Genomic DNA, 19103 nt, shown 5'->3' on the forward strand with positions numbered 1-19103 from the left:
AAGAAAAAAAAGAAAAAAAAAGCTTTAAATGCAACCAAAACTAAACATATAATAGACAAGGTTATTTCCTATAAGTAATTATGAAGGAATGGGAATGGATGTGGGAGAGTTGGATGGGGTAGATAGGCATTGAATTCTTTGATCTATAGTATATCAAAAACTAAGGTGGTGTTCGGTGCGGTGGCGCACGCCTATAACCCCAGCAGCTCAGGAGGCTGAGGCAGGAGGATTGCAAGTTCAAAGCTAGCCTCTCTAAAAAGCGAGGCACTAAGCAATACAGTGAGATCCTGTCTCTAAATAAAATACAAAATTGGGCTGGGAATATGGCTCAGTGGTTGAGTGCCCCTGAGTTCAATCCCTGGTACCGCCCCCCTAAATAAAACAAAACAACAAAAACAAAACAAAAAACTAAGGTGGCTTTACAATCTCTCATCTGCTCTGTAAGTAACACAAAAATGAGGTTTCCCACCTAAATCAGTCAACTACACAGGAGCTGTTTAATCACAGCTCTTCTAAATCAAAACTGCAAGATTATGTACATTTACTACCCATGTTATCTTATATATTTCCCCTACAATGAAACAGCCTTTTCATCTATCAATAACATTCTTATAAGCCCTGCTGCACATATGGTTCACATGCATATCGAGGTACACAGAATAGGAAGTGAGATGTTCACACTATAGCTAATTTCTTCTGCCATAAATTTAACTTGAGTTAAACACACATCAAGGATAATGGCTTCTTTATCATCCAAGCTGTTACCTAAAAAGATTCCATAATGCACTATGAAAATACCTACTCTAAGTAGAGATATTTTTAAATGCACATTAGACTGAGAACTGAAATAGAACCATGTTGAAGTTTTTGGTTTGATCATATTACTGCCTAATAATTAGCATTTTATTCTTTTTATGAAACCAAATTATAGTTGGGCACAGTAACTCATGTCTGTAACCCAGTTACTTGAGAACTTAGGCAAAAAGATAAGAAGTTTTCTGAGGCCAGCCTGGGCAACTTTGCAAGACCCTAACTGACTCAAAGTAAAACAAAAGGGATGGAGGGTTAGCATGTAGCACAGTAGCAAAGTACTTGCCTAACATTTTCAAGGCTCAGGGTTCAATTCCCGTACCACAAAAAGTAATTAATCAAATTATTAAACTGTAAAGCAAATTCAAATAAGTCCTATACTTCTATTAATACCTGGATATAAAAAATTATATTAACATTTCAATATAAAACATAAGTATATTTTGGTGATAACTATCTTCTAAAGGCAGGCTGGAGAACACTGTGAAAGACAAAATGACTTTGGTAAGCTCCTTCTTTTGCATTATGTATACAGTTTTTTTTTAAGTTAAAAAAATTAGGATAATTTTTTCTCCAAAATTAAACTCTTGGCTAGGGATGTAATTCAGTGGTATAGCACTTGCCCAGCACACACAAGACTGTGGGTTTAATTCCCAGCACCACAAAAAGAAAATTGAACTCTTTCTCTTTTGATCTCATCATTGGCTGTGAGAAATCAGGGCATTATAAATACATGAGGAAGTATCATCAGGAAAGACAACGCTAACATGTACATTCAACAAGAAAACAGAAATAGATAAACCAAATGATACTGCATAGGAATTAGGGAAAGGGAAAAGCAAAAGCATAATTTTTGAAACATATATATATATATATATATATATAGTTGTAGGTGGACACAATATATATGTGTGTGTATATATATGTATATACATATAAAAATAATGTAATATAACAAAGATAAGAGATAATACATTGTGTTTGTTTCTTTAAAAAAGAAGATATAGAGGGCTGGGGTTGTGACTCAGCGGTAGAGCACTCACCTAGCACTTGTTAGGCTCTGGGTTCAATCCTCAGCACCACATAAAAATAAATAAATAAAATAAAGGTATTGTGTTCAACTACAATTAAAAACTAAATATTTTTTTTAAAAAAGAACAAATAGAATTCCTTTCATTTCTCTGACAGAAAAATACTTCTCTATAATATGAACCAGTTCATCGTGAGTTTACTCAAAATGTTGGTTTAATAACAAAAACAGTTAGATTCAGAATTAAGGAATCAAGATTATTCTATTCTATGATGAAAATGTTTTACAATGATCTTATTCACAAGCTTCCTGGGAACTGGAATATCGCTAGACTATGCTGTTAATATGAGCTTAAATTGGTATGGTGGAGGAAAACGAAGATTCTCCTGCTGCACTAACACTCCAGTCCCACTCCCATTACCCTTTCTATGTCTATGTATCTGTCTTCCTTATTAATGAAGGCTATCTGAAGGTAGTGACTACTGTGTATTAATTATATTTGTATGTTAGCATCTAGCATAGGTCCAAGCATATGTTGTTCTATGAAGAACAACAACAACAATAGAAAAAGTTATAAGAAATATAACTCAATGACACAGTATTTCAATTTTTTATTTGGAATGCATAATGCTTCCCTCAAAATTCTAAAACACACAGAGTAAATCAAATTCAGTCAATTTTAAATGTGCAGGGAATGATAACATAAAGAGGATTTTTCTGTGTTCTTGTTTAAATTTCTTTATATATATATATATATATATATATATACACACATACATACTCACATACATATATACATAGTTGTAGATGGACACCATATATATGTATATATATATATATATATATATATACACATATATATTTAGTTGTATATGGACACAATACAAAAAATATATTTTTAAAATATTTTGCCACATTTCTTTTTCTTTTTTTTTAAGAGAGAGAGAGAGACAGAGAGAGAGGGAGAGAGAGAGAATTTTAATATTTATTTTTCTTAGTTTTCGGTGGACATAACATCTTTGTTTGTATGTGGTGCTGAGGATCGAACCCGGGCCGCACGCATGCCAGGCAAGCGCGCTACTGCTTGAGCCACATCCCCAGCCCTCCAAAAATATTTTTTTAAAAAGAGAGAGAGAGAGAGAGAGAGAGAGAGAGAGAGAGAGAGAGAGAGAGAGAGAGAGGAGAGAGAGAATTTTTAAATATTTTTTAGTTTTTGGCGGACACAACATCTTTCTTTGTATGTGGTGCTGAGGATTGAACCCGGGCCGCACGCATGCCAGGCAAGCGCTACCGCTTCAGCCACATCCCCAGCACCCCCAAAATAAATTTTATTTTATTTTTATGTGTTGCTGAGGATCGAACCCTGTGCCTCACACATGCTAGGCCAGCCTTTTACACCTCTAAGCCACAACTACAGCCCTTCTTTTTTAAAATTTCTTGGGACTATTGTACAAAAATGTTCTCTTAGTCAAACCACAAGTATGAAGATTTCAAGTAAGTATAAAGATTCCCAGCTGAGTTAGTGAGATTAGCACTGCTGTGGCCAAAATACCTGACAAGAACAACATAAAAGAGGGTTTACTCTGGTTCGCAGATTTAAACCATAGTAAGCTGACTCCATTGCTTTGGGCCCAAAGGAAGCTAGAACACCATGGCAGGAGGGTGGTAGTAGAGGAAAGCTGCTGACTACATGGTGGCCAGGAAGGAAGGGGGAGAGGGAGAGAAAGATACTTTCAGGGAAGTGCCACTTCTCTGTGGCATGGGGAAAGGGCCACAGAAGTACACCCGCAACGACCCACCTCTACCAGCCATGGCCCAATGCATTTTACCTCAGAGCATTCTTGCACTGACACTGGCGCTTTGGGGGGACATCTCATACCCGAACCATAATACCAGTGATTCAGAGTTACAATATTTCTACAATGACTCTCTTATTGCTTCCATGATAGGTGTTTATGGTACCTACAATTTTATCTTGCTGCTCCCAGATGTAGGTGAACAACTATGCAGAATTACTCATCTTAGATAATAGTACTGAAAGTCACACATCAAATAAATGTCTTTCCTTCTCTCAAAATAGCACCTGCCTTCCAGATTAAATGACCAACAAAATTAATCTTTTTTTTTTTCAATGTGGCGCTGAGGATCAAACCCAGTACCTCACATGTGCTAGGCAAGTGCTCTGAGCTTCGACCCCAGTCCCATAGTATAATTTTGACAGTAAAAACTTCATATCTTCACATTATCACTAAAATAATTATTATTAAGAGGTTACTTATAAGCTGGCAATGGATGATAAATTAAAGCAATATGAAATTTTTAAAAAAGAAAAATGCAGGGGAAAAGTTAAAAGTTTGTTAAACTGTTGAAAGTACAAGAATGCAGAGGTGTACAGAGCTGACAAACTTACTTAGGAATTGTAGAAAGAAAATAACAATATAATTGGTCACAAATGTTTAAAATTAATCTTTTGTTGATTTTTGTCTTAATTATGCTTATAGATAATTTATATTCTACAAATATAAAAGGGCTTAGCTAGCAACTGAAGTACTATTTTGATAGTAGGTATAAAGAGTTATCTATCTTTATGTTGTCTATTATTGGAACCTAAGGAAAATATTCTTTTAACAATGACAACTACTAGAAAGAAATTAGTTAAGTTTTAATGTAAGATCATAGATACATGCTTCCAGTTTCTCATAACCTCAGGAAAAAATCACTTCAATGATTCATTTCTTTTGTTCCATAGTACTCCATGGCTTTGGAGATGCTATGTAACACCCTACCCCTTCTAAATGATAAACCTTGATATATTATGAATAAGGAAAGGGAGGGACTGAGGGCTATGAGTCATATGCGGTAAGACACCAAGCTTACTCCAGCCTTTAGTTTGGACTAAAACTCCTGTCTTTGACCAAGTTGTTTTTCTTTTTTTTTTTAGTTGTAGACAGACACAATATCTTTACTTTACTTACTTACTTATTTATTTATTTATTTATTTTATTTGGTCTGAGGATCGAACCCAGTGCCTCACACGTACTAGGCAAGTGCCCTACCACTGAGCCACAACCCCAGCCCTTGACCAAGTTTTTGCAAGCATTCTTTAAGAGCAGTCACTAAGCATTACTCAATGTCTTAAGAATGGCTAGGAGGGTAAGGAAGAAAGAAAATATGAAGGTACACAGTAAGAGAGACGTGAGTAGATACCAAAAAGTCAAGTATGACCTAGAATTAAAAGGAGGGAATAACACCAGAACCTTCAGGGTCTGTGCCTATTCTATTGACTACAAAAGAACTAAATCAATTTTTTTTCAAATAATTACAACTCTTTAGTCCAGTCCACTTATAAGTTTCTTATGTCTATTTTTGGAAACCATTTTTGTTCTGTTTTTCATGAAGTCCCTTGTAAGAAGACAAAATCCAGGTAATCAATCCTGCCTTCACACTGAGCAAATACCTCTAGCAGTTCTGTACTTTGCAAAACAGTGCATTGAAAAGGTGTTAGTACTTTGTGTTACTGTAAGGAATTATGCAGACCAAACAATTTCCGTAATAAACTCAAAACACTTCATTTGTAATTAAAGAAATTACTGGTCCAAAATGTGTAAAGCAGAAGTGGTTTTCTTTTGTAGGAGGGAGAAAAATAAATTCTCTAAAATTTAATATAATTAAAGGCAATTACCTCATATGTCTCATGTGACTTAGAGCCATTTGAGAGTTTTGAGGGCAGAGAAGGGACACATAGGGTCCAGCTCTAGCAGATAAACAAGTCTCTTACAGCATCACATAAGGTTTTTTTGCTTATACTTCACTATATAGTAGAGTATATTATTAGCGATAATATGAGAAAGGTTGTCCCAAACCTCTAAGCTATGAGAAATACAAAAGATAACCAATCAGAGAATTTATCCTGGTCCAAAATGTTGGGCCTCAGAAATATTCATTATTTTTTGGCAAATTAGTACAGGTAGTTAATAAAGATTAAGATCACAATGTTTCATCCTTGGAAGAATAATTGGAGATTACAATATCACCATTTTAACTTCATTAAAGACTAGTAAATTATTATTACTGACTATGTGAATCAAACCCTTCCAAGACTAGTAAATGAAACAGCCCTTTCTCCCTCTTTTTCTTTTTTTCCCCATAAAATTAAGTATTAGTCACTGTTTGGACTTAAATTGTAACATTGATAGAAGCATTTAAATGTCCTTTAAAAATGTGTTCTGGAGACAACATAGGGGAATTTGGAATCTCTCTCTTTCAGGAAATGACAAACACACATCTTCCCCCGTCTGAAGTTTGTTCCATATTACTATAACCCAGGGCTGCTTTCCACATAGTGATCTCAGGTTGTTGCTACTGACTAACTTAGGCACACTTTTATATTCTAGGTTCTACTCCCTAAGAGGAGCAATGTGACACTGGTGCTGCTCCCTCCCCTCCCCCACCTCATCCTTTACCTTGTGGGCAGGTCTAGAACTTTTTTGTTTTTCATGTAAGGCTTCTGCCATTACCCTAATATTCAAACAGGCCACTTCCACTGAAAAGAGCAGGTCCTCAGTGGCTGACGTTTGACATTCAGTTTTAAACCTGAACTCATCATCTTCAAAGAATGAGAGAGGCTACCCATTCATTGTAAAAGGAGCAGTTCTGTTTCTGAGAATCCTCACTTTCCTAGGCCAGAGTGAGGAAAGTTATTTTAATAGGCTCTATTCCCTACTTAGAGAATCTCAAGATGTTTTCTTGAGATTGTCTGTTTTTTTTTTTAACCAAGTGTTACATAAAGAGAAAAGTAAAGTATGTTTGAGCTCACCGTTCTCATGTCCTACTGTCTACCCCTTTCTCCCAGTTCTTAAAGCCCCATTCTTAGAGAATCTACTCTCTGCTGAGTAGCGGGGCCTACATGATTGGGACCCCTGGAATACACTTTCTGAACTAGGACTGCAAAGCTAACTCAAACTTAATCAGTCAGTTTCTTTCTTGGGAACCTCCAACAGGGACAGTAGGACTCGTCAATCTCTGGAGGTGCTTAAATTGAGGAGAAGGGATACAAGGGAGGCTCTGGTCCACCAATGACAGGAGAAGAAGAGAAGGCTTGTGATATAAAAAAAAAAAAAAATGATGCAGGTAAACAGAAGCACAGGCAAGAGATTTTATGGCCCCAAGCAAAAGGAAAGTCAGATAAAGAAGAGTTAGAAAGTCAGGGATACTGAGTAGTTCTCTTGGTCCCTAGAGGTTTCTCAAGTGCTTTGTCCAGTTTCTAGTGAGGGCTATATATTTCTTTCCTTGGTTTGGTGACAAGTCCCTACATTCTTCCAGTAAATCCTCCTTTTGAGTACAAGTTAATTTGAATAGCTTCTATTATTTGTAATCAAAATAGTGGTGACTAAGACACAAACACATAGCTGCTCACTCACCTCCTCTTTAAGCCATTTCCTAAGCATTCACTACATGGAAGGTACTACACTGGGTGCTCCTCCTAGGGAGGCAGGAGAAAATAAGATTTGACACCAGGCTCTGCCAGTAGGGAGCTTTTTGGGAGAAAACAAAGAATTAAACTGTAACATGGTTTTAGAAATAATTTAGGTCAAGTTTTTTGTAAGAATTATTTTTTTAATTTTAAAAAAATGAAAAGTTTGATGTATTATAGAATAAGACCAAATTTATTTACCCAAATTTCATATACTTTAGAAAAAAATACATAAAACACTACTATTAGTTATCATGCAGATGTTCCCTTGTTTATATAAGCTTTGTACCACTATGCAAAGTACACAATTTATTCACAATACATTGATGTATTACCTATCCATATGTACAGTACATAATTAGAGAATGTGATCATATATACACATCCAGTTAGGCTATAATCTGTGGGAAATTTAAAGGATTTTAAGGTTAACCTTCCCCCACCCCCATTTGAGGCAGGGTCTCATTATGTTGTAAAGGCTGGTCTCAAACTCACGGGCACAAGAGATTCTACCGCCTCAGCCTCCCAAATAGCTGGGATTACAAGCATGTGCCATTGTGCCCAGCTTCAAGACCAACTTTAAGTATAATTTTCACCTTATATGCTAACTTTAGATCCTTGCTTCACATGTGACTCCACTTTGTTTAACAGTTACTTTCCTTAGAAAGCACTGTCACAGATCCTAGCATTAAATAAGACAATTATAAACTTGTAGGTAGATATGATCTATGACAACTGGTGGGTGGTCTAGTTATCTGTTATGTTAACCTAACAACCAAATGACCAGAAATACAGTGTTCTTATGTTTTGAACCAAAGCCCCAAACTCAAATTAGTGGCCCAAAGAGTCACTTGTTACCAAAGCTCCATAGTCACAGAACTTCAATATAGGAAATATGACAAAATAGTACATCATGGGCCCCAACAACTTCTTTCCTTTTTTCTTTCTTTTTGCTACTTGGGATTGAACCCAGGGGCACTTTGCCACTTCACATCTCCAGCCCTTTTTGTTTTTTTTATTTTGAGATAGGGTCTCACTAAGTTGCTTAGTGTCTTGCTCAGGCTGATCTGAAACTTGTGATCTTCCTGCCTCAGCCTCCAGAGTCACTGGGATTACAAGTTATGTATCACCGCACCAGGCACCAGCAACTTATTTTCTGATATTTTAATCATCCTTGATTTGTTTACAATTTTTTCAATAATTAAGGTGTTTCAAGTTGAAGGTTATTCAACTTGTTTAAATAATTTTACCTCTTTAGTGTCTTATCACTCAAATTCATTAATAAAGCTAAAAGCCTATCAGCTGTTTAAAATTTATCTCTTTCTCACTTGCTAAACAGACCCACATATTATCTTTAAATCAGAGAAATTTTAATAAAAACTTTATAATACTTAAATCACTGGGCACAGTAGGATGTACCTGTAGTCCTAGGTACATGGAGAGCTGAGGTAGGAGGATCATTTGAGCCCAGGAATTTCTTTAATATATATATTTTTCTAAACTTTCAGTCATTAGTTTTTCTCTAGAACTTCCAAAATACTTTTATAAATTAAACTTTTTCCCTTTTTGGAAAAATGTACAGAGATATCTGCAAATATCTTCTCTAAAGTTACTCCCTTTTTTTTTTTTTAAGGCAAAGTAGAAGGACAAGAGAGCTATTTTTGCTGAACTGTAACTTTTGAGAGCAAAAAGATATGAATGTCAACTGGTTGAATGTGATTGTGTCCAAATAATTCTCTAACTATTTATAACAGCTCAGTTAAGTATCAAGATCTGCAAACCATAGCCATAATATTGTTGAGAATTGCATATACTTCCTACCTTTAAGAGGCTTAAATTCCAGAGCTTTCACCATGGAGTTCCTGGTTATACCCTAAGTCCAAAAGTAATAGTGAAAATGCCAATGTCATTTCCTGTACACCAAGTCTTTGTAGAAGTAATTAGGAGACTACATTCTGATATCTTTGATTAGTCATTCGTACCTCTATTTTGCTTCCCTAACACAATTAATAAAGAATTGCTGGCATAAGCAAATGAAAAGGCTGAGGGTAACAGAGAGAAGCTGAAACATAGTGACACTGCTGCCAGTGAAATGTGGCTCCAGGAGTTTACATGCTAAGATCTCATCAATTTAACCAATTTCTTGAGTTTCTGTTTTGGATCAAGAGATATGCAAATAACGTAAGAATTAATAAAAGATGCTTCTTGCCCTTATGAAGCTCACAGTACAGCAGCATATTACACTCAAATGTCCAGAGTGAGAAAGAGATATAGCTCTTTCAGTAAAGCTTTTCACTAAAGTTCCTCAAGGGTAGCATCTACTTCCTTGAGTTTATTTTTATATTCTGCAAATATTCATGGAGTGATTAAAAAAAGAGGAGTTTTATTCATTGTTAGGCTAGAGCAGGGGTCAACAGATAGCAGAAACCAGAAACTATGCAAACTACAGAAACCATAAAAAATCTAACAAGAATAGTATATTTCATGACATGCAACAATTACATAAAACTCAAATTTCAGTGTTCATAAATATAGCTTCTTCAGCTATATGATTGTGGCTGTTTTTGTGTTAAAAGGGCAAAGTTGGGTAGATGCAACAAAGACAGCTCACAAAGCCTAAAATAACTTATTACCTGATCCTTTATGCTATCTGTCTTCATAAGAAAGTCTCACCCAGGTTGGGTGTGGTGGCACACACCTGAGAGCTCAGGGGGCAGAGGCAGGAGGATAGGGAGTTCAAAACAGCCTTAGCAAAAGCGAGGCGTTAAACAACTTAGTAAGACCCAGTGAGATTCTGCCTCTAAATAAAATACAAAATAGGGCTGGGAATGTGGCTCAGTGGTCGAGTGCCTCTGAGCTCAATCCCTGGTGCAAAAAAAAAAAAAAGTCTCATCCTCTACACAAGTGGTAGAAGATGGTCCAAAATATATCTTGGGGTGGTGGTAAGAGAGATGAGATTCAGTAACATTCCTGTAGACCACCAAATTGAATCTTCCTTACTTGTTGTATCTGGGTAGTCCAACATCAACAACACTACTTCTTTTGAGGATTCATAAAATGTACCCAGTTATGATAGCAACAAATGAACTGATCCAATTGGCCTGGTCCCTGAATAATAATTTCAAGTTGACTTACCTTTGCACACTAGCAAGTACTTTACCACTGAGGTACACCCCTGGCCCTGTTTCACAATTTTATAGAACAAATACAGATACAGCAATTTATTTATTTTTCTTAAACCACATATATTAAATTGCCTGTGCCCAAATGTGCCCTCCAAACTGCACAGAATGCTGTAGAGTTGTGGAAGTAAAGTATTCATTCTCACAAAGGAGACTCAAGTTAGCATAATTATATTCAGGGGAGCACATTTAGCACCTTTTGAAAAAAATAAACATCTCTCTAAAGATGACAGATATAATGGGTTCACCAAAGCTGGAATTCTGAGCTACTGAGCCAGAGAAAGGATTGGTAAACATTAATTCACTACTGCTGGAGAATCCATCAAAAACGCCTCAAAACCAAAATGATTACTTTTCATCTAAAACAAACAAACAAACAAACAAACAAACAAAAAACTCTAAAAGAGTGAATATTATCTTTTTTGTTGTTGTTGTTCTTTTTATTTTTTTTCCCCAATGCTGGAGATAGAACCTTGTGCATGATGCTAGGCAAGTGCTTGACCACTGGGCTACAATCCCAGCCTTTTTTATTTTCTATTTTGAGATAGAAATTTGTTAAGTTGCTGAGAGTCTTACCAACTTGCAGAAGGTTGGCTTCAAACTTGAATCCTCCTGCCTCAGCCTCGAAAGTCAGTGGGATTACAGAATTGCCAGGCTGGATACTTCCATTTTTACAAGGAATGAGATCTTCAGATTCAATGTAAACCAATACTGCCTTGTGTTTACAAAGCATTTTCCCCTTAAGAATTCAAGACCTTTATAGATATTACCTCGTTCAACACCAGCAGGTCTGGTGCACGCCAGGTCTGGTTCAAAGCCAGCCTCAGCAATTTAGCAAGGCCCTAAGCAACTTAAGGAGACCCCGTCTCAAAATAAAAAATAAAAAGGGCTGGGGAAAGGAGACCCCGTCTCAAAATAAGAAATAAAAAGGGCTGGGGATGAGGCTCAGTGGTTAAGCACCCTGGGTTCAATTTCTGGTACCAAAAAACAAACATATCAAAAAAAAAAAAAAAAAAAAAAAAAGAAGAAAAGAAAAAAACCCAAAGAACAAACAAACAAACAACAGTACGTCTGTAAACTCAAGAAACAGAGGAGATTTCTTATTATATAAATAAGGAAACTGAGGCACTCAGCAGGGGCACAGAGTTAACCATGGATCACACAGAAAATAGTGGGAAAAACCTGGCCTGAACTTTTTTTCCCCTTGTTCCAATTCTTAGTTTTCTCAGATGATTCACACTGCCTATAATTAGAGATGGCAATGTGGAAATCTTCAGTCCTCAAGACAGCCTCTTCATACTAATTAATACAATTTTCCCCTGAACTTACTGGTATAGCTCTTCCCTTTATAATATCTCTAATAGAAAGACCTCTGGGAGATTTACACATGGCAAAAAGGGAACTAGTTTTTACTTGTACTGTTACCAAGTTTTCTATTTTATTCTTTCTTCCTTTATGAAAACTTCATACTCAACTGGAGAACAAAAGGTTTTTTCCAAATTTTTTTCTTCCTCCCTTTTTATTTTAAACTGGAGATTGAACCCAGAGGCATTTTACCACTGAGCTACATTCCCAGCTTTTAAATTTTTTATTAGTTGTTAATGGATTTTTTGTTTTATTTTATATGTGGTGCTGAGGATTGAACCCAGGGCCTCATACATGTCAGGCAACAACTCCAGTCCCAGTTTTTTTATTTTTAATTTTAAGATGGTCTTGTAAAGGGTGGCCTCAAATGTAAAAATCCTCCTTCCTCAGCCTCCTAAATCGCTGGGATTACAGCTGTGTGCTACCACATTTGGCAACAATCAATTTACTTTCAAAACTTACAAAGCCTATAAATGGTTCTAGGGGTAACAAAGCTCTCTATGTCACAAAACTTAGAGAAACCGCGTGAATAGAAAATATGACTTTTTCACTGGGGGGAAGGAAAGGGAGAGTTCCAAGACTTTGCCCCAGTTAAATAATTTTACAACTATCTCCCACCATTGATTTATAATTAGGCAAGGGATTAATGAACTTAGGTACCTGAATCCAATTAAAAAAAATCTGTATAAAAAAGTGGGGAAAACATTCCAAGTTTGGGTCTGTTTACTGTGTGACCCTGAATAAGTTACTATACCTTCCCTGTACTTAAAAATGGGAGGGGGGGTGTGTTTAAATAATCACAAGACATGCCTATTTGATATTTAGCAAGTTCACTTGTTTTCTCTGCCCAATGAGATTTTTGCCTATGCTTTGTTGTAGTTATGAAGTTTCAATAAGGATCTTATTTTCATTTCTTTATTTAAGGATTAGCATCTTCTTTATAACAGAATAGTCAACAGTCAATCAGAATAGCTACTAGAAAGCCAGGACATGACAGCCTAGACTAAAATAAGCTGGGATATGAAATTTATTCCTAGAGTCCTTGAGACTTTTTCCAGGCAGGGTGAAGTAGAATTAAGTGTTTAACAAGGACACGATGAATTCCTCCAATCCTTTAGAAACACTCCAGAAGCAAAGAGATTATTGTAGTTGGTTTTTATTATAGTTCATTCTTTCCAAACACTCAGTGAACTGAAGGGAATTTACCATAACCTACTCTAGTGCTTTCGCTAAAAATGTCAAAGCTATTGTTTAAAACCATTGCTCCTAATAGCTTACTCCAAGAACAACAATAAAGGCAATTTTACAGCTTCTGGTCAAATCAGAGTACTCTACCATATTTTATCTATATGCACTCTCACTTCTACATCTAGAGTCCTGTTTTCTTGACATTTGCCTAACCTCCCAACCCTAGTCCTCTTTTGTTATGATTGCTCCCACTAATTCATCCTTTCCTTTTGTGGGACTTCCTCTCCACTTCAGTTGCATAGTTGGTTCTGGTTTATTCATCTTTGTTCAGTTACTAAACATATAGTAGGCCTTTATCATGTGGCCAGACCATATCTAGATATGAATCTTCAACTGTTTTGTTTCTTTTGGTACTGGGAAATGAGTCTTGCACATTTGCTGGAAAATGTTCTATCACTAAGCTATTTCCCCAATTATTTTTCTTTTGAGAGTCAGTAAATTACCCAGATTGGCCTAGAACTTGTAAGCCTCCTGCCTCAGTCTCCTGAGTAGCTGGGATTATAGGAGTACAACCACCTGTGCCAGGCTGAATCTTCACCTCTGTTGTTCTCCTGAAGTAGACCTGTTTAGGATACAGATTCCTGACTATCTCTGCCCAAAATCTGTTATATACCAAGTTTCTGATTTTGGGTGCTAAAATATAAGCAAAATGGAAGATATACTGGATAAGGATTTGTGGGATGGGAAATTTTAAAATGGTAATGCATGTACTTTCCTAAGTAAAAGATCATGAAGACACAGGGAAACTTAAAAAATATTCCCACACAAGGAAAATAAATTTGCCCATGGTGACTATAACACAATTAACAAAACACTGATGACTAAAAAAAATGATAAGAAAATAAGAAAGATGGTGACAGTTCATGGAATGCTTTCATCTGTTGATTAGAAGGCACATAGCCTTTAATTACCATGATTAAATGCTGCTCTTTCTTATGAAGCACGCTGGCCCACTGCACCAAACACTGAAGCTGCTAGGAGGACAAGCAAATTCCAAGAAATTCAGAATTAATCATTAAATCCTGACTCCCAATCTTGTGTACTTAGAACAATCTATAGAAACTACATCTGCAAAGAAAAGCAGAATTGTGCCCAATGTCAAAAGCCTCTGTGCTTGAAAAATCAAAAACACTGTGATATTAGAAATGAAGCAAAAATAAAACTGAATATCTGGTTTAGTCAGAAGAGAAAATTTAAAACTTTTGATTTTTCATCAGTGAGAAAAAAATACAATACTTTTTCATAGTGATTACATACAATTACAAAGTTTCACATTTAAAATTTTTGTAGCTAGAGCACTTGCCTAGCATGTGTGACACTGGGTTCCATCCTTAGCACCACATAAAAATAAAGAAATGAAAAAAGGTATGTGTCCATCTACAACAAAAAAATATTATTTTTTTCCTTGTATTAAATTTAGAAATTCTTCATCAATGGTAGGTTCAATAATTTAAACAGCAAGTTGCAAGTAAAAATGTATTCTCCACCTGTGTCATCTCATTTTGGGAAAACATACACTGATTTTATGTATGTTTCTTTTGCCTGGATTATATTTAAAATGTAATTAACTTTTATGAAATCAGTTTTTGTCTTCAGAAACTGAGGAAGATGCCAAATATAAACATCTGCACAAGAAATATAACCAGGATGTTTCTTGTATAGTAATGTATTCTTTAAGGGCTTCTTATAAAATCTTAGGAGTTCAAATAGGTCTTACAGCCAAACATTCTAACCTTCTATCTAAGCACACAAATTTCCCTTGCAAATATGTAATATCCCAAATGTATAACTCTCAGTAATGACCACGCCCTAAGAGATAGGAAATTCTCTTATGTAAGCTAGCTCATTCTAGTAATGATTTTCTTTTCTCCTCCTGCAAGAAGGTGTTTAGAAAGATAAACATGGTATTGTACCACTTCATTATCATATATTGAACTCATGCCTGAAACTGTTAATGCATGGCTCAGAATAAATGGGCAGGAGGAGGTTGCTTGGGCTTTCTTACAGCTAGGCTATAGTGATAGAAGACACAGGAGACAGACCATGAACTCACTGGTACACTAATTTAAAAACTAGTTACTGTTATAACTGCACAGGGTAAAAAAATGAAAAAAAAAATACTACAAGATTAAAGTAAAACCTTAAAAGCATCACCACTTCCCATTAATTTTCTTTAGTATACTGGAGATTGAAGCCAGAGTGTGCTCTACCACTGAGCCACATCCCTGGTCCTTTTTAAATTTTAGTTTGAAACATGCAAAGATGCAGTGGGTCTTGCTAAGTTGTCCAGGCTAGCCTCAGACTTCATCCTCCTACCTCAGCCATCAGAGTCACCAGGATTAAAGACATATGCCACCATTCCTGGAATGCCTCCCATTCTTATTCATGTTCTTAAAGAAAATAATTTCTTTTAAATATCCATTCAGATACTTTCTATGCTTCTATGGACACATCTATAGTATATGTATTTCTTGCAGTATGCAAAAAGTACCATGCTATATTATTTTGCAAAAATTTGTCTTCCTATATTTCTTTGAAAATTTTTGTTTGTTCTAGAATCATTTGGAATAATTCCTTTTTTGTTGTTCTAGTTAGTTATACATGACAGTAGAATGCATTTTGATACATCACACATAAATGGAGTATAACTTCTCATTCTTCTGGTTGTACATGATGTAGAATCACACAGGTCGTGTAGTTACATATGCACATAAGATAATAATACCTGATTCATTCTAGTACCCTTCCTATCCCCATACTCCCTTCCCTCCCTTCATTCCCCTCTGTCTAATCCAAAGTACCTCTATTTTCCCCTACCAGTCTCCCACCCCCCCACACACCTTATTGGGAATTAGCACCCGCATATCAGAGAAAACATTTGGCATTTGATTTTTTGGGATTGGCTTACTTAGCATAATATTCTCCAATTCCATGCATTTACCTGCAAATGCCATGGTTTTATTCTCTTTTAATGCTGAGTAATATTCCATTGTGTATATAAACCACAGTTTCTTTATCCAGTCATTTACTGAAGGGTATCTATCTAGTTGGTTCCACAATTTAGCTACTGTGAATTGTGCTGCTGTAAACATTGATGTGGCTGTATCACTATAGAATGCTGCTTTTAAGTCTTTTTGGTATAAACCAAGGAGTGGAACTGGGTCAAATGGTGGTTCCATTCCAAGTGTTCCAAGGAATCTCCATATTGCTTTACAGACTGGTTGCACCAATTTGCAGTCCCACCAGCAGTGTATCAGTGTGCCTTTCCCCGCACATCCTCACCAACACTTACTGTTGTTTGTATTTTTTTTTTAATATTTATTTTTTAGTTTTCGGTGCCACAACATCTTTATTTTATTTTTATGTGGTACTGAGGGTCGAACCCAGCGCCCGGCGCATACCAGGCGAGTAGTTATGATTTGCATTTCTGTGATTGCTAGAGATATTGAATATTTTTTCATATATTTGTTGATTATTGTATATCACCTTTTGAGAAGTGTCTGTTCAGTTCCCTGGCCCATTTATTGACTGGGTTATTTGTTTTTTTGGTGTTAAGATTTTTGGGTTCTTTATATATCCTAGAGATTAGTGCTCCATCTGATGTGCCTGTGTTAAAATTTTGCTCCCATTCTGTAGGCTCTCTATTCACCTCACTGATTATTTCTTTTACTGAGAAGCTACTTTTTTAGTTTGAATCCATCCCATTTATTGATTCTTGATTTTATTTCTTGTGCTTTACGACTCTCGTTAAGGAAGTCCAGGCCTAATCCAACATGATGAGGATTTGGGCCTACTTTTTATTCTATTAGGTGCAGGGTTTCTGGTCTAATTCCAAGGTCCTTGATCTACTTTGAGTTTTGTGCATGGTGAGAGATAGAGTTTAATTTCATTTTGCTACATAAGAATTTCCAGTTTTCCTAGCACCGTTTGTTGAAGAGGCTTATTCATTTATTTTTTTATGTGGTGCTAAGGATCAAACCTAGTGCCTCACACAAGCAAGGGAAGTATTCTACCACTGAACTATAGCCCCAGCGCCCATCCCACATTTTTTATGGCCATCCTCAAGGAATATTTTTATTAATAATTTGGTAACAATCTAAAACGGCAAGCTTATTAAATCTTCCTAACTTCTTACTGCCACTGAACTGCTTACTGCTGACTGGGTTCTGAGATATAAAAGTTAAGAAGCTGTAAGCCTTGTTATCCAGGAGACTATAATCTTATTGGGGGGAGAAAATATGCAGTTACAATTTAAAAATGATCAATATATAATCACCAATCAGAATTGAAAAAAAAATTTCCAATATTTAGTAATAATGGGCTAAAATAAAATTTTATTTGAAGTGCTCAGAATGAATTCAATAACTACAAAATACAAAAAGCCTTGATTGATGGCAGCTTAAAGAAAAAAGTTTTACAGGTTTCAGCTTAATACAACTCCATAAAAGCATTCAGTCAACTATGTGAAATAGCTGTAATAAGCTAATGTAGGCCAGTAACCCACTGTGTCTACATTATTCAGTTACTTAGGTGTTGTATGAAACTCACTTAAGAGAAGCCTCCAGCGAAACCCCTGTTAGATGTTTTCTCCCCTTGCTGGAGCTTTGTCTCTTAAAGCTGGAACTTTGCCTCTCTTAAATAACTCCTTTCACAAAGAAGGAGGAGGAGGAGGAGGATAAGAAGAAGAAGAAGAGCCTCCAATGGTCTATCTACTCCTTGTTTTCAGTGCACAAAGAATGCTGAAAATTCAAGACTCTGCAGTGATCAATATTTAGAGATTATGAACCCAGCAATACAGATTCTATTCCTATATAACAAGTTAATGAGATTTTTTTGGCCAACTCTCCATCTCCTCAGCTTTATGCAGTGCTGGGGACTGAATCCAGGCCCTTGCACATGCTAGGCAAGCACTCTACCGCTGAGCCCCAAGCCCTCTTTTGCTTTTTGAGATGACACTTCTGGGCTCAAGTGATTTCCCACCTCAAATTCCTGAGTTACTGGGACTCCAGGCACATGGCTATTTGGCTCTACATTGAAAAGGGAAGCCTGCCCTGATCTTGTGGTTATATCTAGAAGGATTTAAAGAGGAAATTCTGTAAACTGGCCTGGTCAATTCCCCCAGGCCCAGCAGAACTTCTAAAATGGAATGGATTAAGTATAACTTTAACCTGTGTCTTAGATTTGTGAGACATGTATATGTTATCTTAAGTGGGCTGTGATTATCTTAAGTGGGCTGTGGTAATTATCACTCTGAAATTTATGAAACTCAGAAAAATATGATACCAGACAGAATATAAGGGGAACAACAATTAAAATTTAGTTCTGAGGAAACATAAGCCTCAAGTTATCCTTTAAACTCATTTGCCAGTCTCGGATCTTATGCCAGGAACATTACATGTTTAAAGATATGGTCAATCAACAAATATATGTCAAGAGGCTACTGTGAACAGGAACTTAAATTAAATTCAATGAAAGACAAATATCTCATGGCCTTCCGAGGTTATGACTATAGCTGATTACTGCCAGGGTCAGGTTACAAGACTTGAATAAAATCCAAGGGTTCAGCTTTTGATAACTATTAGAACTATCAGACTGAGAAATAGTATCAGACCTTACAGGGATCTTAAAAAAAAAAAAAAAAGCCATACTTTAATCTAAAAACAGCAATAAAGATGACAGCTCAATCAACAGATAGGAGGAAATAATAACTTATTTGGTGTAAACAAACAAACAAAAACCAAAGGTTCTTATATAATTTTATATTTTAGAAAATAAAAATAAAATTCCTGGGCTGGGGTTGTGGCTCAATGGTAGAGCACTTGCCGCACATATGTGAGGCACCGAGTTTGATGCTCAGCACCACATATAAATGAATAAAATAAAGGTCCATCAACAACAACTAAAAATAAATAAATATATAAATAAAATTCCTTCGATACTTCAATTATACTTTCTTTTTTAAAAATTTTTTTAAGTTGTAGATGAACACAATACC

At 36.0% G+C, this 19103-nt stretch overlaps 1 protein-coding gene across 4 annotated transcripts in view; it reads right to left on the reverse strand.

Annotated features, from left to right (window-relative positions):
• Window positions 1-19103, reverse strand: part of Csnk1g1 (casein kinase 1 gamma 1) — a 158987-nt gene that overhangs the window by 51316 nt on the left and 88568 nt on the right. The window lies entirely within an intron of this gene.

The sequence above is a fragment of the Callospermophilus lateralis genome, chromosome 3, assembly GCF_048772815.1.
Source record: "Callospermophilus lateralis isolate mCalLat2 chromosome 3, mCalLat2.hap1, whole genome shotgun sequence".
NCBI lineage: Eukaryota > Metazoa > Chordata > Mammalia > Rodentia > Sciuridae > Callospermophilus > Callospermophilus lateralis.